Source organism: Lissotriton helveticus, chromosome 2_1, assembly GCF_964261635.1.
Source record: "Lissotriton helveticus chromosome 2_1, aLisHel1.1, whole genome shotgun sequence".
Taxonomy (NCBI): Eukaryota; Metazoa; Chordata; class Amphibia; order Caudata; family Salamandridae; genus Lissotriton; species Lissotriton helveticus.
This window is the reverse complement of record NC_136059.1, coordinates 1,176,107,137-1,176,129,807: the sequence shown is the minus strand read 5'-3', so window position 1 is coordinate 1,176,129,807 and position 22,671 is coordinate 1,176,107,137.

The window sequence follows — 22,671 nt, the reverse complement described above, 5'->3', positions numbered from 1 at the left end:
AATATCCAGCGATAGCGGCGAAATGCGTGAATATAGCTGAGAATACAGCGATATTCACGCATTAGCGACAAAATGCTCTTAGCCATGTTATCCACCTCCCATTGGATAACATGGCTAAGAACTGGTCTGAGCGATACAAAAGGGGATGATGGATGGAGCATTTGAGCACATCAAACACTCACCCCCAGTCAACTGATCTGGGTTTAATCCATCACCATTCTTTAGCTCACTCAGCCACCCCAGTTCAGACATGGCCATATGCAAATCAGTCTGACCCTGTGCCTCATGGGAACAGTCCAGCCCGAACTGCCAAGCCATGTCTTCCCTGAACCGGAAACAAGCATCCTGGGACCGGTTTCGGATTCATAATCCTCATCAGCCAGGCTATCTTGAATCCAGTGGCCAAGTGAGCAAGGGACTCACATCTGAGCATACCCTGCCACACTTAGGGCGAACAAAGCGATACAAAAGGGGATGATGGACGGAGCATTTGAGCAAATCAAACACTCACTCCCAGTCAACTGATCTGGGTTTTATCCATCACCATTCTTTAGCTCACTCAGCCACCCCAGTTCAGACATGGCCATATGCAAATCAGTCTGACCCTGTGCCTCACGGGAACAGTCCAGCCTGAACTGCCAAGCCAGGTCTTCCCTGGACCGGAAACAAGCATCCTGGGACCGGTTTCGGATTCATAATCCTCATCAGCCAGGCTATCTTGAATCCAGTGGCCAAGTGAGCAAGGGACTCACGTCTGAGCATACCCTGCCACACTTAGGGTGAACAAAGCAATACAAAAGGGGATGATGGACGGAGCATTTGAGCAAATCAAACACTCACCCCCAGTCAACTGATCTGGGTTTAATCCATCTCCATTCTTTAGCTCACTCAGCCACCCCAGTTCAGACATGGCCATATGCAAATCAGTCTGACCCTGTGCCTCATGGGAACAGTCCAGCCCGAGCTGCCAAGCCATGTCTTCCCTGGACCTGAAACAAGCATCCTGGGACCGGTTTCGGATTCATAATCCTCATCAGCCAGGCTATGGTGAATCCAGTGGCCAAGTGAGCAAGGGACTCACATCTGAGCATACCCTGCCACACTTAGGGCGAACAAAGCGATACAAAAGGGGATGATTGACGGAGCATTTGAGCAAATCAAACACTCACCCCCAGTCAACTGATCTGGGTTTAATCCAACACCATTCTTTAGCTCACTCAGCCACCCCAGTTCAGACATGGCCATATGCAAATCAGTCTGACCCTGTGCCTCATGGGAACAGTCCAGCCCGAACTGCCAAGCCATGTCTTCCATGGACCGGAAACAAGCATCCTGGGACCGGTTTCGGATTCATAATCCTCATCAGCCAGGCTATCTTGAATCCAGTGGCCAAGTGAACAAGGGACTCACGTCTGAGCATACCCTGCCACACTTAGGGCGAACAAAGCGATACAAAAGGGGATGATGGACGGAGCATTTGAGCAAATCAAACACTCACCCCCAGTCAACTGATCTGGGTTTAATCCATCACCATTCTTTAGCTCACTCAGCCCCCCCAGTTCAGACATGGCCATATGCAAATCAGTCTGACCCTGTGCCCCATGGGAACAGTCCAGCCCGAACTGCCAAGCCATGTCTTCCCTAGACCGGAAACAAGCATCCTGGGACCGGTTTCGGATTCATAATCCTCATTAGCCAGGCTATTTCGAATCCAGTGGCCAAGTGAGCAAGGGACTCACGTCTGAGCATACCCTGCCACACTTAGGGCGAACAAAGCGATACAAAAGGGGATGATGGACGGAGCATTTGAGCAAATCAAACACTCACCCCCCGTCAACTGATCTGGGTTTAATCTATCACCATTCTTTAGCTCACTCAACCACCCCAGTTCAGACATGGCCATATGCAAATCAGTCTGACCCTGTGCCTCATGGGAACAGTCCAGCCCGAACTGCCAAGCCATGTCTTCCCTGGACCGGAAACAAGCATCCTGGGACCGGTTTTGGATTCATAATCCTCATCAGCCAGGCTATCTTGAATCCAGTGGCCAAGTGAGCAAGGGACTCACGTCTGAGCATACCCTGCCACACTTAGGGCGAACAAAGCGATACAAAAGGGGATGATGGACGGAGCATTTGAGCAAATCAAACACTCACCCCCAGTCAACTGATCTGTGTTTAATCCATCACCATTCTTTAGCTCACTCAGCCACCCCAGTTCAGACATGGCCATATGCAAATCAGTCTGACCCTGTGCCTCATGGGAACAGTCCAGCCCGAACTGCCAAGCCAAGAACTGATCTGAGCAGGTGTTGGTTTTTGGCGATAGCGGGAATATTTCCATCGCTACGCCTGCCTTGCCAATAGGCGATAGCGATGTTAGCTACTGCTTTCAGTCGCTAACAGGTTGGATACGCCCACTTTGTATGTCATTAGCGATAAATATCGCTGACATGCAAAGTGGGCCCCAAACCTCTCGCTATCGCCTAAAAGCTGTCGCTAACATCAGTTAGCGACAGCTTGCTAATAGAGCGATAGAATTATTGCCGCGTAGCGGCCGAAAACGGCTGCTAAACCGGCGATAATTGCCCATCGCCATCCTTGGTAATATGCCCCTGAATTTCTCCTTGTTTCTTCCTCTTTCACATAGAAATAGGAAAATGCCTCTTAGGATTGTTTCTGTGGAGGAAGGTAGCCCTTGAGTCTCAAAACAATCCATCAGGCAACATAGGTACCTTTGCACCGCTGGCACGAGGCTGCCAAAACTGTGCTAGCACAGGGGGAAATGACTGTAATGCACTGTATTTCATAAATGCACTGTATTCCGGCCCTTTCACTTTGGCTCAGGGCAGCGCCGCTAGGTGACTTTGGCCCTAAGCTCATGATGCTGTATCTTGTGGCTTAGTGGTCTAATGCGTCGATTGCAGGGGCCTGTGTTTGACCTGATGGTTACAGATTCAAATCCCTGTGGGTCCACTCAGTCTTTCATTCTTCTGAGGTCGATAAAATGGTTACTGTGGGGTAACAATAAACAGCTGTCATTCAGCACCAAGATACCCTTGGGCGAGCGTGCGCTTTACAAATGCATATTAAGTTATAAATGAGGGCCTTAATGCAGACTTATTAAAGATGCATGCACACATTTCAGCCACCGGCGAGCAAGCACAGAACGACACTGGTTCTTTGGAAATTGTCCCTGACAAAGACACCAATTCATGTGCCAGAACTAATAAAAAGAATAATCATATTTGGACTTGTTTCTTAGCATTTTATTACATATAATAATAACCAGATTAAAGGTATTGATTTAACCAGATTCAAATGAAAGAAGGGCTGAAAGTTAACCATGTGACATTCAAGCAAGACTGGCATTTACCCACCGAACTATCCCAAAAAGACATTCTTATGGCCGGGGTGGGGATGTTGGTGCGGGGGTGATGGGGAAGAATTTACATACCATAATCTTGATTGTGTCTAGGTGGTTCCCCAGGTCAGAGAGTTCACAGTGTAGCAGCCCATGTCTGTTGTGATTTTTGACGCCGCAGACTGAAGACCTAGGTAATACCTACAAATGTGTGAGCCTGCAACGAAGAACACCCACTTTTTTATTAGCTTTGGAGAGTGCAAAAAGAAGTTTAGACTAATATCATGAGGTATAAGCAGCACCTCTTTAAACATGACTTTGTCAGCCAAACACTAAACACAATCATCCTGAAAAATGAGAGCGGGTATAATAACTTTGGCAACCTTACACCTCCACCTTTAAATTCCTATTTATCTCGTCGCTCTGAAAATAAGGCAGGAAAATAGACTTGGGCAGGGTTTTAACTTGGCTCTTACCGAGTCTGTGCACCTTTTAGGTTTCACTTATAATATGCTTACTCCATTCATGACAGATATATTGTAATTATTCCATATATACCCCATATTTCGATTCATCCTCATTCACTTCTCTGGCTCAGAAACTTTCATTTACTGACTTGAGACATTATCATTCATATTTGGATCAGTCCACAGGAGTACTTTATTCTCACCTTCTTTCCATTGGCTGTTCAGGTGTATCGTCTCATATCTACTGGAATGCATGATGGTGGGCTATTTTAAATCTGAAAAGTATACTCTGTCGTCATAGATTTAATTATTTCTATCATTGATGCATTGCACAAAAAAACAGTACTTCTCTAAATTGTTTTCCTCTTTAGCAGGCTTTATTTTATTGCTTCAAGCAGCATTCAAGCTTCAAAATCAAACTTATTTCATTTGCTAATGCTTATTTCATTTGAAGGAAGTGCCAGCATTATTCATTGAAGGTTATCACACCAGCACTATTCAGCAGCAATGCAATACTTTTAATGGGACATCAGTGGCACTTCTCAGTAACAAAAGAAACAAAGAAGTTTCTAACTGTAAAAAGGAACACAATCATCTAATTGTACTTTTAATTAATTGCAGCTTGTTTAAACAGAAGCTGCTCCAGAAGAATTTAATGTCTCAAAGGGAGTCAATGAGCACATGATCTTTGGCTAAATATTGTTACAAGCCCCCTGCTTGGCCCTGCACTGCTGGGGCGTGCGGGTTCCGTCTGGCCCGCCCCACTCCATTTATATTTGCCACAGGGTTAGTAGGTATCTTCAGACGGTGAGTGCTGCCTTTAATCAAAAGCGCGTGCGCCCTTGATCATTACATGTCATTATCTCCCGCAGATTTATTTAAAATCATTTGTAGACCGAAATTGACTTTTCGCATTCTCATTTCTACCAAACACGGATGTGCTTCTCTTTTAAGCCATAATCACCAATGGGTGAGCGCCCACCTGTGCTACCTTGATTACTTGAGCCTTTCTCACACCTTAATGTAACCAGGCTGTTACGATTTGTCTCCGACAACCCTTTGAACAACTTCTTCCTTGATCCAACGTCGCTCATATCTTGAATGACAGCGTTTTGACCCCTCCTCCCTGGTGACCAGCTGGGCCAGCTCTTGGCATATATGCTCTGGAGGTTTCTTTCACGTGAGCGTATTGACCACACTTTTACTGATTCTAAAGGTGGCTACTTCATCTAAGTTATACGAGTGTTGTCTAACATAGCCTTCTCCCCTTTTTCCTCCCTTCCAGTTGCCTTGCATTCCCTTCAGGTTTCTCAAAACATGAATCCCATATTATTTGAATTGATTTAAGTTTATTTGTTGTTAGGGGTAACTCTCATCTTGTTCCTCGTCAGGCAGAAATCACCTTCCTTGTGTGCCTTTGTCCTGATGATGACCTCAAGTTATGAAGGTCGAAACGCGGTGGACTCATAATAGCGTAATTGGGATTGCTAATTATGTCATGATTATCCACTGCTTCTATTATAAAGTAAATGTTCATGCATAACAGTTTTGTCGAATTTCCCCAAAAACGCTGCTTTACATTTTTCAAGTGCTACACTTGCCCTGTTTAAACACTTTTCACCAGCACAATGTGTTCATCTTGCACTTAATACACAACTTAAAAAGCATGGTTGATGCTGCTTCGTAAACCCATGAAAAATATATATTTATGCTTCTTTCTTTGTTAATATAATAATGTTGAAATCAAAATTTGGGGCATTGTGATTTTGTGTAATCAATGGACGTTTTAAATTGTATCCCCACTTTAACTCCCATTGAGACATTGTTGTATGATTCTGTACCCACCCGGGTCTCAACTGGGGTTACGGGTCTCTTCTGTGGCTTTTAATAAAGATTAATTCCACCCATCATTTACAGACCTATAAAAGTTGTTAAAAAGCCACCGGTAGGTTGGCTACCTTCTTAAGAGATTTGTGTTCAACCTGAAGGTCAAAGGTTTGATTCCTGGAAACATGATGGAATTATCTCAGGCTCAATTTAATGTATGTATGAATAATATATCTCAGTAATGCTGAGTGTATCGCTTTAGATGAATAGCAGCCTGTGCTTTCCCTCTCTGGGACCTGCAGACAGACACTCACTGCTAATATAATACACTTTTTACTTTTATCTACTCGAGAAGGATGGAACTATGGATTATCCCTGCCTGGCTTTGAACCCCAAAGATGTAGGTGCATAGGTTTTATTCTTACCCAATTTAATGTCCAAGTTAAAAATAGTTTAGTTCGAGCCATAAGACCCATACAACCAATACAGTATTTCTTATTAAAATAAAATAGATCCAAGCAATTTCAAACAAAATTTCACATCCTTTTAAAAAGTGCATACATTAATTCAGAAAGTGCAATGTCTTAGAGCTGTTCTCAACCATCAAAAATAATACCATCACCTCATTTAAGGGCATTCGTTTAAGAAAACAAAATCTCTGATACAAAAAATGCAGAACAGTTTAATGCAGTGATCACCAAGGCAGATTGTTCAGTGTCTATGTTTTGACATATCTTTGAGAGATATTTATATACTTTTGCCTGAAGCAGGGCTGTCAAATTTGCCAGATTCACGTGTGAGTAACTCATCCAGCCCAGGTTGTTTCTTTGTATTCTGGGATTTATAGTCCTGTTATACATTTAGAAAGTGAGGCCCAGAGTTCAAAGAAACTTGGCTAGATGAGCTCACAGAGTTGCCACCTAATCAGTATTTTATTGGGGCAGTCATTCTTTTTACAAAGCCATTAAACGAAACTGTAAAACAGGTAAACATCTGGTAGATTTCCTCTTTGAAAAAGACACCTAAAACAGCACAATCAAGTTGAGACTGCTTCAATTTGTTTTAGAAACACTGTAACTATTACTTAACGAATAAGCAGAACAAGGAGATGCACACTTTTATGGTGGATAAAATAAATAGGATTTTTGCATGAAACCTTGTTAAAGTATCAGATTCTGGACTTTCAGTAATCACAAACCATAAACAAATGGGCAATATTATTTCCTTTGTGAACAATCACTGCCTTATGCGCTGTATGCATGAACCTGGAAATGTGAAAAGTCTGCTGACTGCCCATGTCAACATCAAGGGCCCGATTATGATGCCAGACGGAAAGCCTCCGACCAGCAGTCGGAGGCTTTCCGACCGACATTTTAGGTTTCATTTAGACCGCCATATTAGGATGAAGGCGGTCAGAATGAACCCAGTGGGGGGACTCCGACAATGGTCCGACGGCTCAAAGAGCCCATAGGGGTGTTGGAAGCTAGCATAATCCCCTAATGATGTCGGAGCTAGGCTTGTCTCCGCCATCAGGATTATGATGACACTTTCCAACTGCCATTTCATGTTGGCCTTTCGAACAGGAAAAATTTGTGGGAAGGGTCTTTGGGGGCCCCTATCAGGACCCCCTTCCACCCTGGCACTCCACAATGTGGCCTGGGGTGCACCTATGCTCCCCCCACTAAACATCCCTGCACCATGTGTCAGGCACCGCGTAATGTTTATTTTCTTCTAGTTTTTGCTATTTCCATGTGTGCTGCATTGTGCTACACACCGAAACAGCAAAAGGCCATTGATTGTTTATGTGAATGTAGATGTCCCTTCCTGCACATAAACAATCATTTAAAAAAAAAAAAGAAATAATGAGTTGCAACTTCTATGTGTGCTGCGCCAAGCTGCACACAAAGAAGTTACATATGTCCATTTCAGATTTTTTATGTGCAGGAAGGGACACCTTGCTGTACATAAACAATCTTTCCCATCAACGCAAGCAGCCTTGCACTATGGTGCAAGGGTGCCTGCGTGGGCGTTAGGCAGCTGTAATTAGCGCCAGCACAGGAGAAAATGCAGGGTTGCATCGTATTGTTGTAAATACCGTGCAGCCGAGAAGTTGCGGAACGCAGCGTTAACCCCTTCGATGCTCATGACAGAACGGTTCCGTCATGAGCATTGGTTGGCCTGTGCTTATGACAGAACCGCTCCGTCATGAGCACAGCCCCTGGGGAAAGCGCTTGCGCCCCCCCCTCTGATAATGACCATGCCCCGACTGAGGGGGATGGCAGCAGAAGAGTTTCCGCTGCCACCCCCGACCCCCCACGCTTTCCCATGATGTCAGCGCGCACAGCACGCGCCAACGCCATCAGGAAGCACTGGACGCACTGGAAATCCTTTCTTTCCAACGAGTCCAAGAGGGAGGGTATATTTTTGTTGCTCCGGTGGAGCGGGGTCAAATCTGGATGCCTTGAGGCATCGGGGGGTTTCCTCTCCCCTGATGTCTGAATGCAGGGCATTCCTGGTGCCCGATCGCGCACAGCGTCGCAATCGTGCACCAGGAATGCCCCACTAGACACCAGGGATTCGTTTTTTTGTGTGCAAATAAAGCAACCCCTTGGGCAAGGGTCGCTTCCTAAGGGGGACAATTAATTTTAGACTTTTCTGCCCCCCCAGGGAAAGAGCAGCCGATTTTTGGCCATTTGTGGACCCAGGGGGGCAGAAAAGGCCACTAGACCCAGGGATTTTCTTTTTTTTAAATTGGTATCGAGCGTTTGGGCAAGGGTCGCTTCCTGGGGCCCAATTTATTTTTAAAGTATATTCTTCCCCCTCTGGGAGCAGATTGTTTTTTTTATTTGGCCTTTCTGGCCCGGGGGGGGGGGGTGCAGAAAAGCCCACTAGAGCCCAGGGATTATCTTTTTTTTTAAAATTGGAAGCGACCCCTTGGGCAAGGGTCGCTTCCGGGGGCCATATTTTTTTTAAAAGTTTATTCTGCCCCCCCTGGGGGAAGATCGGTTTGTTTATTTGGCCTTTCTGCCCCGGGGGGGGGGGGGGCAGAAAACCCTACTAGACACCAGGGAGTGTTTTACATTTTAAATGGAAGCGACCCCATGGCCAAGGGTCGCTTCCTTATGGGCCTAAATAATTTTAAAGACTTTTCTGCCCCCCTGGGGACAGATCACCTGCATTTTTTGGCCTTTCTGCCCCCATTTGGGAAGTGACATAGCATGTTATAATGTTAATTTTTTTATTTCTTGTCAATTGCAATTGTAATGCTTTATTTCTCCCTTTTTAGGTCTCGCGTCTAGCGAAAGACCTATTGTTACCGACTTGCCGGGAATGTTGGACAGGGGATAGGCACGCGCTTTCCTTCGGCGATTTCCTCTCGTGGGCGCGCACGCCCTGGGCCGTGCACATCTCCTGTTCAATATTCACTGCAAGTCAGCTTCTCGCAATCGCGCGCGCATACACAGCCACACTCATGCATGCACAGGCACACACACACACACGCAGGCACACAGACACACAGACGCGTGGAAGGAGGGTGGAGTCTGCGCCTATGGGAGTCCGCTCCTGCACGGGCCCCCGCGGAGCCTCCCTCTCACCTGCTTCCGATAGCCGCTCCTCACCGCTGCTGTTGGGGACAGTCATATGTGGAGCGCCGGGTCCTCGGCTCCCGATGGGTGGGGGGCGGGGGCTACGCGGCCAGGGACAGGCTGACAACTTCCAGCCAGCTAGCTTTCTGCTGCGGGAGCGGCACTGTGGTGCACGGGCAGGACGGCGGCTGTGCAGGATTCGTAGCCCCTGCCCTTCGGCCGCCTCCGGGGCTCCGCCCCGCTAGCACGCCATTGGCTGAGTGCCCCTCAGCTCTGGCTCGTCCCCGCGCTGCTGTTTTTTTGATGGCGGTGTCTTGCTGTTTACCTGTCTCCTCACCCTTCACGGCAGAAGGGCGCTGTCAGGGCCTGGCCGGACCAAGGCTCCCCTCAGACATTGCGCCACACTGTGAGGCATCTCTGGGACGGCCTGTTTGTTTTCCCACGTTCACACTGGGATTTCAGAATGAGCCCAGAGCACTGTGGGAAGGATTGCGGCTTTGAAGAGAGAGGCCAGTTTCCTACTTTGTGACAGAGTATGAGGTCACGGGCGAGTACTTACTTTGACAGGGGGAAGAAACGCACACACGCCACAGCAGCACGCACCCTTTTATCAATAAGCGAGACATGCCAAGCGTTCTCGCTTAAGGTTTAAACATTTCACTCGATGGCATATGGCAAGACTGATTTCCTGTGTTGGGTGCGGGGGAAGGCTAGGGACGGGTTGGTGGTATTCAGTAAGTCACCAGGGCCACGCCCGTGCACCAGAACACGTGATAAAACCAGCTGTGGCCTCTGGGTCTCATGACATGTAAGTGACATCAAAGGTTAACTGCCGTTAAGCATGCCGAAAAGCATCTTTATACACCAAGGAGCAATGCATTTGGGTGGGTGGCATGTTTCTTCAGATCTCATCAAACCAGAGGGGGACTTAGCACTTATCATCCTGACAAAATGTAGGTTGCTTATTAGCTATAGAACACGGGACATGTGGCAAGACATTCTGTTGGTTTATAAGGAACTTCAAACGCAAATGGAATGGGACTGTGACATCTCTTCCTACAAATGCATTGTTTCCAGATCTACAAATGTTGTCCCTCGTTTTGAATGGCCAGGTAATTCTAGCAGGAATGGCAAATAGATTGTCCTCTTAATAGGGTGTGCGGGACTCAATATATAACGGAAATATAGTACATAAGCATCAGTGACACATTGCACTAGTGCTTTGTGAAGAGGGCGTTCGAGGTACAAAAGTGACACAATAAATTATGGAATTTCTGACCCTTCTGTCAACCAGTGTTGATAGGGAGGTCCTGGAAGTGCACCTTGGCGAGGGGTAGTGATTTGTTATGAAAAGGCCACCACCGTGGTGGGACAGACTACTCTGCTTTTGGCACCATCTGCTGGCTCTGCTGATTTGTGCCCCGCCTTTGTAATGATTTGGTCTTCCCTGAAATCTGAAATGAAATATATGGGATCAGGAGACTATTGATGCCTATGAAGTCCACAGTATGAACAATGGTTTAACGTACAGCAGTGAGTGAAAATGAGCGCAAATAAAGATTGTTGGTGAGCATACATTATAACCTTTCTCATGTAAGAGACAATGGCCCGATTTGCTGCTAAGATGTGAGATAATGTGCAACATAATAGACACACTTTGTTAACCTTTCCGTAAAACACCCCACTTCTCCGATGTTTTTGACCATTCCTAAGAATAAAACGGAGCTCTAAAAAGATGAGTGGCTTAGCTCATTGTAAAACAATTAAGGGAAAAGGGCTAGACCCCTATTGATTTATGTTAAATTGGTAAGCCCCCTTGGAATGTGTGACTCTTTCCTTAAGTCTCGAGGCAACTTCCGAAAAAAAAAGTTTGCTACTCACACGTTCTCTAACATTGTGAGATTTAAATTTTTTTTATTTTTTTAACATTGTGAGATTTTACATCCATCTCTAAATTTTAAGTAGACAGACTTTTAAAATATTAAAATCTTATTTCATTTTGCCATTATATTGCAGTTTCAGACAAACAATTTCTCAATAAAACCAATCTAAGTGCTGGGATTTGAGACATTGGAAAACTTTAGAAACATCTCAAAGACTAAAGTGCACTTTGGTGGCAGACAGATAGTTACATTTCTAATAGTTTCAGAATACCTGGCTTGCACGTGTTATAACTGTAACACTACCTTGCTTGACCTGGAAATGGCTTCAGCCATTGACACAATACTCCATTAAATGTACAGTTATATGCACAGATTGGTTTTATGCGGCAATTCTAAGCGGATGGTGCCGTTTCATACATTTTGCAGTGCCACTGTCTTTGAATGTGCAATAACCTCTACTATCCTCGTCCGTTGACAGACTGTGGGTAACCCCTCTATGTGATTTTCTAGCACTCACTGCGTACCAGGCTCTACTGTGTATAAAGTGTGTGTGTCTCTGACTGTTATACAGTGTTTAATTTGAGCCAGTGGTTTCCAGTACTGAAAGAGCAATTTATTGTCAACACTGGAACTTACGAGAGTCTGCCACATGGTGGCGCTGTTTGTCTAATTTAGAGACATGCTGTCACCTCAGTACTGGAAATAGCATGCACGGGGGCTTAATATATTTAAGACAGGGCAAAGGAACAGGGAGCGCAGGTGCCTATATTAATAGTTCTACGGATATATGTTCCTAATATTACCAATATTCTCTTCACATCCCTTACAATCTAATTCATGACCATTCATTCTAAAAGGGTAGTTGAATGAGAAATTCTTGCCTTTTGCATTATGCCCTTGTAGTGTTTGTTTCAGTAGAGAATAGAATAGCATAACACAACCAAGCATAGGATAGCAAAACAAAACATAGCATAGCATGACAAAACATAGCACAACATAACAAAACATAGCATAACAAAACACAACACATAGCATAACAAAACATAGCAAAACACAACATAACATAGCAAAACAAAACATATAATAGCATAGCAAAACATAGCATACCAAACACAACCAAACATATCATAGCAAAACAAAGCATAGCATAATAAAACACAACAAAACATAGCATAGCATAACAAAACATAGCATAGCATTACAAAGCATAGCATAGCCAAACATAGCATAGCATTACAAAACATAGCACAGCATAACAAAACACAGCATAGCATAGCATAACAAATCAAAGCATAGGATAGCAAAACATAGCATAGCATAACAAAACAAAACATAGGATAGCAAAACAAAACATAGCATAGCATACAGCATCACTCCGCATCACCACAGCATCACTCAGGGGCACCACAACATCACTATGCGCTACCACAGCATCACTGACCGCCACAGCATCACTCGTTCGCCATCACAACATCACTCAGCGCCACCACAGCATCAATCTGTGAAACCATTCAACAACACCTGTTTCAAATATGTTCTCTCAATGTTTCAAGCTTTATTACAAATGTAACAAAAATAAGTTAATATTTCACTTCTGTTCTTGGATTTTCGTCACAATAAAATACACTGAACATAATCTTCACAAAAGTTGTTGACAAAACTTTAAGCTATTGCCACTATAAATTACAATAACTTTTATTTAAGTATTAATTATTGAAAAAAATTAAAAGCCATTGTTATTTGTAATATCAATACATGTAAGTCACGTAAATACAACACATATTGCATTACAAATGCTATAGGTGTCACAGTTGCGAAAGTTATAACTATTGGCATTGTAAATAACAAAGCTATTAAATTTACTATTTTCAAAAACAAAACATGAAAAAAAAAATTGTCATTTACAATACCAATAGCTCAAACTTTCCTAATGCGAGACCTATTGCATTGCAAATGCTTGTTGTTCTAGTTCAAGGCTTTTGCTCTTTAGTCAGGGACGATTCAGGCAGTAAGTTTTCTCTCCACATGGAATCATCGGATGATGAAGCTACTCTCAGTGCGAATGAAGCTACTCTTAGTGCGGATGAAGTGCCTGTGTTAGAGGAGGACATTGATGTGCCGATATAGCGGCAAGAGGCATCTCGTCTGCAGCCTGCGGCTGCAAGGCTTCCCGTTGGTGCAGTGCAGCAAGAGGCATCTGCGGCAGCAAGGCTTCCCGTTGGTATATTGCAGCAAGAGGCATCTGGGCCGCAGCCTGGGGCTGCAAGGCTTCCCGTTGAAAGTGCTGACGTCTGGGTTGCCCCAGGCATGGTGCAGCCGGCATTGCCAGACTTTACTGGTGTTCCAGGGTGTAGAGTGAATACTGAAAACGTATTGCCGATAATTTGTTTTCACTTGTTTATGGACGATGTATTTTTGGCAGAGATTGTTGAGCAGACTAATTTGTATGCCAAACAGTTTTTGAGGGACAACAGAGCCAGCCTTAAACCCCACTCTAGAGCTACCTGGTGGACTCCTACAAATCTGGAAGAGCTGAAGAAGTTCTTGGGTTTAACTTTTTTGATGGGCTTGCTAAGGAAGCCATCAATGTCTTCGTATTGGTCTACTGGTCCCTTGATGGCAACTGCTATATTTCCGGCAATCATGAGTCGTGAAAGGTATTTGCTTCTGCTTTGGATGATGCATTTTGTCGATAATGGTTTAGCGTTGCCACAAGATCACCCTGATTGTGACCATCTTTTTAGGATTCGGCCTGTCATTGATCACTTTGTTGACCGAGTTTCTGAGATCTATGCTCCAGGGAAAGAAATTGCAGTGGATGAGTCTTTGGTGTTGTTCAAGGGCCACTTGGTTTTTAGGCAATACATTCCTAGTAAGAGGGCAGGCTATGGAATTAAGCTGTATATGCTGTGTGACAGTAGGACTGGATATATCTCTAATTTCAGGGTGTACACCGGTAATGAATCCAGGATTACCCCCCCTGGTTGTTCATCTACTTTTGGAGTTACTGAGAAAATTGTGTGGGAACTTGGTAGAGGATTTTTTAACAAAGGCCACCTTTTATATGTAGATAACTTCTACACTGGTGTCCGGTTGTTCAGGGAAAAGGCCAAAGTGGACACTGTTGCTTGTGGCACAATCTGCTCTAACCGTAAAGGATTCCCATCAGAACTTCTTTGTCAAAAGCTTGTGCGGGGACAGTGCGTTGTGAGGAGCTTCTAGCTGTGAAGTTTTCAGACAGGAGAAATGTCTACATGCTGACTACCATCCATGATGAAAGCACTGCACCTGTGACTGTTTGGGTTCAAATTGCTGAAGTGCGCAAACCTATGTGCATTTTAGACTATAATAGGCACATAGGTGGTGTTGACAGAGTAAATCAGAGGTTGGAACCTTACGCTGCTCTTCGTAAGGCTTACATTTGGTATAAGAAGTTGGCTATTCGTCTTTTCCACTTGGCAACCTTTAATGCTTTTGTTGTGCTCCAGGATTCTTGTCCTGAGTCAAAGATGACTTTTGCTAAGTTTCAGGAGTCTGTAATAGGCAGCTTTGTTTTAGTGGAACAGGAAAGTGTTCCTAGAGTTGGAGTGGTGGAGGATGTTGCTAGATTAAAAATCGCCTCTTTCCTAATCACATTCTACCCACACCCTCAAAAGACTTTCCCAGTAGGAGATGTAGAGTCTGTTGGCGAAAAGGAAACTCGTATATACTGCCCCGAGTGTCCTTCTAACCCTGGGCTGTGTGTGCTTGCTTGTTTTAGAATGTACCACATGCAAAATAATTTTTGAGAGCATCCATGAGTGGTAAAGTGAACTGCCTGGCCTCTATTGTTTAATACTGTTTGTTCAGTTTCAAGGTTGGCATTTGTGTAGTGTATTTAGTGTCAGATTTTGTGTTAGTAGATTTGTATCTATTTGCAATTTTTTTGTGTTTTCTTATTTATATAAAAAAAATCCTAAATGTGATGGCGGTGTGCGTGGAGTGGTGCTTGTCTGGCGGTGTGCGTGGTCTGGCACTTGGCTGGCGGTGTGTTTGGATTGGCGCTTGGCTGGCTGTGTGCGTGGACTGGCGCTTGGCTGGCGGTGTGTTTGTACGGCGCTTGGCTGGCAGTGTGAGTGGGCTGGCACTTGGCTGGCGGTGTGCGTGAACTGTTGCTTGGCTGGCGGTGTGCATGAACTGGCGCTTGGCTGGCAGTGTGCGTGGACTGGCGCTTGTCTGGCAGTATGCGTGGAATGGCGCTTGGCTAGCGGTGTGTTTTGATTGGCGCTTGACTGGCGGTGTGTTTGTACTGGAGCTTGGCTGGCGGTGTGTTTGTACTGATGCTTGGCTGGCAGTGTGTTTGCACTGGCACTTGGCTGGTGGTGTGCATGGATTGGTGCTTGGCTGGCGGCGAGTGTGAACTGGCGCTTGGCTGGTGGTGTGTGTGGACTAGCGCTTGGCTGGCGGTGTGCGTGGACTGGCGCTTGGCTGGCGGTGTGCGTGGACTGGTGCTCGGCTGGCGGTGTTCGTGGACTGGCGCTTGGCTGGCGGTATGTGAGTAGTGACTAGCTGCTGGTCACTACACACACTGCTAGCCAAACGCTACTCAACGCAATCCGTGAGCTGGTGTGGGTGCTGTGTCAGGAATGTGGGTGTGTGAAAGTGATGGGCCCTTGAGTGGCGCTGCCTGCTGGTGTGAGTGTTGTAATGTGCTGGGCGTAGGTGTCATTTTACTCGGGAGAACAAAGGGAACGCTGGGTGGTAGGACATTTATGCCGGCACTGGAACTCCACACAAAAATATGTGGAAAATGTGTTTTTTTCAGCGGAATTTGAGGTTTGCATGGCTTTCTGGATAGGAAAACGTTGGGGGTTCCAACAAGCCATACCTCATTGGACTCCTCAGGTGTCTAGTTTTCAGAAATGTTTGGATTTAGTACTTTCCCAAGATGGCCGCCGTGCCCTCGGCCAAAATCTCAGGTGCCCCCCAAACCAGGTTGTTTGCTACAGGTAATTTTGAAGTTTCCACAGTACAATTTGAGCCATTTCCTGTTGCAGCCACTATGCCTACCCACACAAGTGAGGTACCATTTTTATCGGGAGACCTGTGAGAACATTGGGTGGGAGGACATTTGTGGATCGACGCAGATTCCAGAACTTTCCCACACAGAAATTTGAGGTTAGTAGGGGATTCTGGGTAGGAGAATGATGTGGGCCCCATGCAAGCCATACTTCGCTGGACCCCCCACGGTGTCTAGTTTCCAGAAAAGTGTGGTTTGGGTAGGTGTCCCTAGATGGCTGCCATGCCCCGGGCCAAACACTTATGGGACCCCATGCAAAACCAGGTTGGTTTGTGATAGGTAATTTTGATGTCGCCTCAATAGGTTTTGGGGCCTAGCCTGTCGCGGGTCCTTGACCCACCCACGCAAGTGAGGTACCATTTTTATTGGGAGACCTGGGGAATTCTAGGTGGGAGGAAAGGTTGTTTTTTTGTAAACTTTTTAGGTTTACAAGGGATTCTGGGTAACAGACCCTGGTGAAAGGCAGTCAAGCAACCCCATCCTGGATTCCCCTGGGTGTCTAGTTTAAAAAAATGTATGGGTTTGCTAGGTTTCCCTAGGTGCCGGCAGAGCTGTGGTTCAAAAGCTACAGCTAGGCACTTTGCCAAAAAGGGTCATTTTTCACTGCGATATTGAGGTGTGTCTACATTGCGTTTTGCGCCGTTTTCTGTCGCGGGCACTAGGTCGACCCACACAAGTGAGGTACCATTTTTCTTGGAAGACATTAGGGAATGCAGGGTGGGTGGAAATTTGTGGATCCACGCAGATTTCAGAACTTTCCACCACAGAAATGTGGGGTAAATGTGTTTTTTAAAACAATTTTGTAGGTTTGCAAGGGATTCTGGGTAACAGAACCTGGTGAGAGGAAGTCAAGTCACACCATCCTGGATTCTCCTGGGTGTCTAGTTTTCAAAAATGTATAGGTTTGCTAGGTTTCCCTGGGGTCCTGCAGAGCTAGGGCTAGAAAACTACAGCTAGGCACTTTGCCAAAAAAGTGTCATTTTTCACTGTGAAACTAGGGTGTGTCCACGTTGCGTTTTACGCCTGTCCCGAACACTAGGCCTACCCACGCAAGTGAGGTTCCATTTATCTCGAAAGACTTTGGGGAACGCGGGGTGGGTGGAAATTTGTGGATCCACGTAAATTCCAGAACTTTCCACCACAGAAATGGGAGGAAAATGTCTTTTTTTGACAACATTTTAGGTTTGCAAGAGATTCTGAGCCCAGAGCAAGGGTAGGATCTGTGCTAGCTGCCTGCCACCCAGCCCATTAGAGCAACAACGTGCTCTGAATTCCCACGTCAGGCCGTACACTTCCGTACTGGGGGTCCACAACTGCCCAGTATAAGTCTACTGAGGTTTCACTCTATTGTGCCTGGTAACCATATCACACTTTGGGAACCAGACCTCTAGTAGTGCACCACTCACTCACTTAAGTCCTGATGAAGTGCCACACGACTCGTTAGGAGCAATAAGGGCACGAAACATGTCGACCCATCACATAGCCGTAGCCCTCTAGGAACATTGCATCCACGTAGGGCTTCCATATTTTTAACTAAGCTGGAACTGCCTGAACCATTTAAATTATTTCTGAACAGTACTGCTCCAGACTTATTTTAGAACCCACTACCTGTGCACTGCACTATCCTTGCCCTTTTACCCGCACGCACCCCACAGCTTCTTCAAAAGATCTCCGTCAAAGAGCCCCGTTTATGGAAGCCCGTCGGGCCTTGCAGCGCCAGCCCGACGAGGAGCAGTGACCAATGGTGAAGCATGACATCCTTCGGGGTGTGTGAGGGCATCACGAAGAAAGACCTGCCCTTCCCTTGTCCCCTTTAGGAACTGTATACCCCTCAGCTCAGTTAATTAGAAGCCTCGTGTGCAGGACCTGGTTTAAATAACAGCTGCCAGCCCTCCCTTTTTTGACATGCTTATTCAGTCTTCATGTTACTTCTGAGGAAAACTATAGTGCTTGGCTTGGATTGGATTTTGTGAGCCTGACTCTCCAGGTTGCTTTAAGCCTGTCCATAACCCACCAATTCTAAACACTACCCACATTTGTATGTGTTTTGATGACATTTGCACACTGATACACACACTGCATTTTAAACAATGAATCATATACCTAAAACATTTGAACACTTTAAACTATGCAAAAATAAAGTTGTATTCATTCTTTTATATTCATATTTAAAAAATGTACATTAAAAATGAATTTAACTGAGATGAAGATAAAAGCAAGTGCCTATTTTAAGATTTTAAGATGCTGACAATGTAATGAAAAGTTACACTGAACATCCCATTATGTCCTAAATGTATATATATTTTTAGAAAACAGTATTTCGCAGCCAGCGTTTATTACATCTGCCCTATGTTTACTAGTGTTTTACACTTACCTTCGCTGTATGCCTGGAATGGTGGTTTTTCCAAAAGTATGTACCCTGCCTTCAGTCCTACTTTAAACATAGCATAGGCTTGTGTTACCTTTAAATGAGTGCACACGTGAGTTTTTAGATTTAGGCAATAAACAACTGTGCATACTTTGCAAAGGCACAGTCCAAGCATTATTCGATCTATGATATTGGTGGTGTGACAGTGGCAGTGTTAATGATAGTGCTACTATTAACACAGGAGGTGTAATTGGTGTTGGTTGTGTGGTATCGGTGCTGGTGTTTATAACATGGTGTGCTTTGGTATTGGTGATGGTAGCAACAGATTGAGATTATGGTGATGGCATTGGTGATATTGGATTGGTCGTAGTGTTGTATCAGTGTTGATATTGATGGTAGTAGTTTTGGTGATTGTACTGGCCATGATATTGGTGGTATTAGTGCTGATAATAATTGGTGGTGGTAACATTATTGATGTTGGTGGTAATGGTGGTGTGGTAATGATATCTGTGGCATTGGTGGTGATGATTTGGTGCTTTTGGTAATATTGATGATGGGGATTTGTGGTGGTGGTATTAGTACTGTTAATGGTCTTAGTAGTGTAGTATTGAAGGTCGTTTTGCTATTGCAACTAAGGTATTTGTGATATTGGTGGCAGTGGTATTTGGTGATGTTTTCATGGAAAATATAACATGTGGTTCCATGTCTGTTATGCAGCTATTGTATAGTGGATCAACAACCTCTGTTTTGACCCCAAAGGTGTTTTCGCCACAGAGGCAGGAGCTGCTTTGATAAAATAAGCCTTCAAGGACGCTAGGGAACTCTGGATATGTGGGCGCACTATAATCTACTTGGAATTTTCCACATTGGATGTTGAGCAGTTTGCATAGATTGCATACTTTTAGAGGACTCAAAAATGCTAATGTGGTGTTACAGTTTTCAGTCGATTTGAACTTTGTTTTAACCAGTGTTTCTCTAACAGGAAAACGATTTTTTCAGTGGAGAATTCCATTCCACTACTCTTACATGAAATATTGGAGTTTTCCATATTGTTTTCTACTAATAAAATACTGCTGTCTTTTCAAGGAGTAAACATATTTGTGTGCATTGTGGGAATAGTCATGCAAAATGCTGTGAATTCTTGCAAAGTTCTTTTGGATGCTCCAAGCTTTTTACAGAGAAATATCTCCCCCATGTCCCCTGCTTGTGTCCCTGCACATAAACCTTCAGCTGTGGAAAAAAACAACATTAGACATTTTCCTTATTTATATGTAATTAGCAGCCAGAAGAAACAGCAACACCAAATCCTGTGGCTCAGAATTTACACAATTTCTAACCACAAATTAAAACTTTTTTTTGCTCTCAATTCAGAATTATGGACATAAAATGTTGTGTTACCTATTTTGTGTTGTTTCGGTGTTTGGGATCTTTTCCATTGAATACTTTTTAGGTCAAGTCTGCGTGTGCATGTGCTAGCACATGCGATTTTGCTTGCATCATTTTGTGTTCAAATGGGCTTGGAACCCGCCCACTGCATACCATTCGTTGGCATCACTGTCCTCTTTTTTACTGGCTGCTAATTGGACAGCGCTTGCCTAGCGTCCTTTCCTTTTCTTTCTGTGGCGCATTGACCAAGCAGAGATTAATTTAGTTTGCTTAATGTCCCTCCGCGCTCCATTCACTGCTCGCGCTTTGGTTGAGGTGCTATTCCCCCCCTACTCTTTTCATGCAGCTGTGTGCTTAAGGCAGCAAGACCGAGCACACCCACGACTTTTCCCTCAGTAGGACAGATATCACCCTTGGCTTACACATCCTTGATGACTACAAGGCGATGTAAACAAACATCACTTTGCACTAGGGAAATGTAAAGGGAAGCCTTATCAACCCGAATGCTATTGTTTTCGTTTAGATTGTCCCTGACATGTGTGGGAGGCTCCCTGGTAGAAATTTCATGAGCTCAGTTGGAAATCGTGGCTCTTGCAGGACAAACTTATTTTTAGGTTTCGCCCTGGCCGTAGCACTGCGAAGCAGTGCCCCGCCCAGGGCGAAATCTAATGTTATCTCAGTAGTGGGGACTTGAAACCGCCCCTTCTTCCATTGGCTAGCTCCATAAATGGAGGCTAGCCATTGGAAGACATCAGTGTCAATCACTTTTTCTCGGTCAGAACGCGAATCGTGGGCGTTTCTGACTCTTTTTTTAAGTTCCGCCCCTTGTTGCCGTGTGTCCCGGGCCGCGCTGTGATTGGCTGCCGGCCCAGGTCACCCCCGTGACGTCATTCCCCGGGCCGCGTTGTGATTGGTTGCCGGCCCGGGACACCCCCGTGACGTCATTTCCTGGGCCGCAAACCCTTACTGCCCTATTACCTCTGCTGCTCAATTTCTTGACCTCTTACTGCCCCAAAACTCACTCATAGCTGTCCACCTCTCCCTCCTGTCAGTCCCATCCCTCCCCCTGTCTGGCCCATCCCACCGCCACCATTTGCTCCACCCTGTCAACCTCCCCTTCGCCCCTCGTCTGCCACATCCGTCTCTCCCTTCCACCCCATCCCTTCTGCATCCTCGAGTCATTCCTTCACGGCCCATAGTCTCTGACAGTGTCCCCGGTTTCATTCATTCTGTCCCTTCCCATCTTGTTCCAACTCCCCGATTGCTCCACAGCCCCCACCCCATGACTGCTGCTCGTGCTACTTCCTTCTATTCCTCTCTCCATCCGTCGGGAGACACAAGGAGGTCGGCTGTATTCCCGCTTCTATTTATATTTATAAAATTGATAGTCTGAGCGGCATGAGTCGACTACTGGTCGGGCGGCAACAAACCTTGACAACACACATAACACACTTGCGTGCCTTTTCTCTACGAGCCGGTGTTGCACTTTCATTTATTGTTCCTAGGGGCAGGAGGCATCGTTTAGTGCAAGCTGTATTTGCTGAATCAGTATATTTTTTTCTTTGGTGGCTTGTATTTTTTGTTCTTGGGGAGGGGCTGTGTGGTAAGGATGTTTGTGCCATGCTTACAAAGGAGTAGTCTCTGATCAATTAATGCAAATGCAATGGTAATATGGCCAACATGCGTCCTAGTCTGTTAAATGCAATGCAGATTTAAACCTGCTTGCAGCTGTTTCCAAATGCAATTCAAAACCCTACGTTTTAAATATGATTGTGAATGGAAGCCTTCCCACTTGCACGGCTCTAGGGCGAAGGGCCGATTCTGCAGCGTGAAGTAGAGGATTCTTCCCAAGGATACTGCTTCGGTTCCGGCTGCATCTTGCAGGAAACAACCGGGGGTCGACCCAGGCCAGTGGGGAAAAGAAAGGATTCAGACACAGCACAGCCCGCACCTCCTTTTAAATACCCAATGAAACACGAACGTTTTTAACCTTTTCCATCTGTGAAAAAGGTTGCTGTGTATAAAATATCAATGTCGAATGAAACGTTGTCTATTTATAATTTTTCCCAATTGTGACTGATCGGGGAAGTATGTGTTTTGCGCAGGATCACTCACTTGGCCAAGTGGGGAAGCCGCTATTAGAGCATTAATGTATTGGGCCCAAGTTTGTAATTGGCGTGCACCCTAAGACCTGCCGATTATGGTCACCAGTTTTTGCAAAAATACTGCAACGGGATATTTACGCATAGACGTGGGGTTTGGGGTACTCTTGCACCCTCATGTTTGGATAACCAAATGTTAAGATGTCTTGTGACTGTTGAGCTGAATACGCTTTGCCCATTATTATTACTAAATCACATTGATTTACTCTGTTCATTGACACGCTAAAGTAAGAGCATGTATGTGGGACCTTGAAGTGGTTCTTTTTTATCCACACATATATGGGTGCAGTGCTTAATGTGTAAAAAAATGCGCGTGCACAAGGTTTTCATAAGGAACCTGCTTCTGTCGAATATTGAGGCTCCCATGTCGTGGCTCCACTTCATGCCTTTTTCTTACAGCTCTCTCTTGGCTGCCTCCTTGTCTCTTCATCCCTGTTTTCTACCTTTGTCACGGTTTTCCCCTCTTTTATTCCTTTCTGTATCTTTCGATCGGAATTCCGAACTTGACAGAGGAGTCCTGGTTCCCAAAACTGCTTGCCAGTGCCCATCTCTTAAACCACTTGTATGAA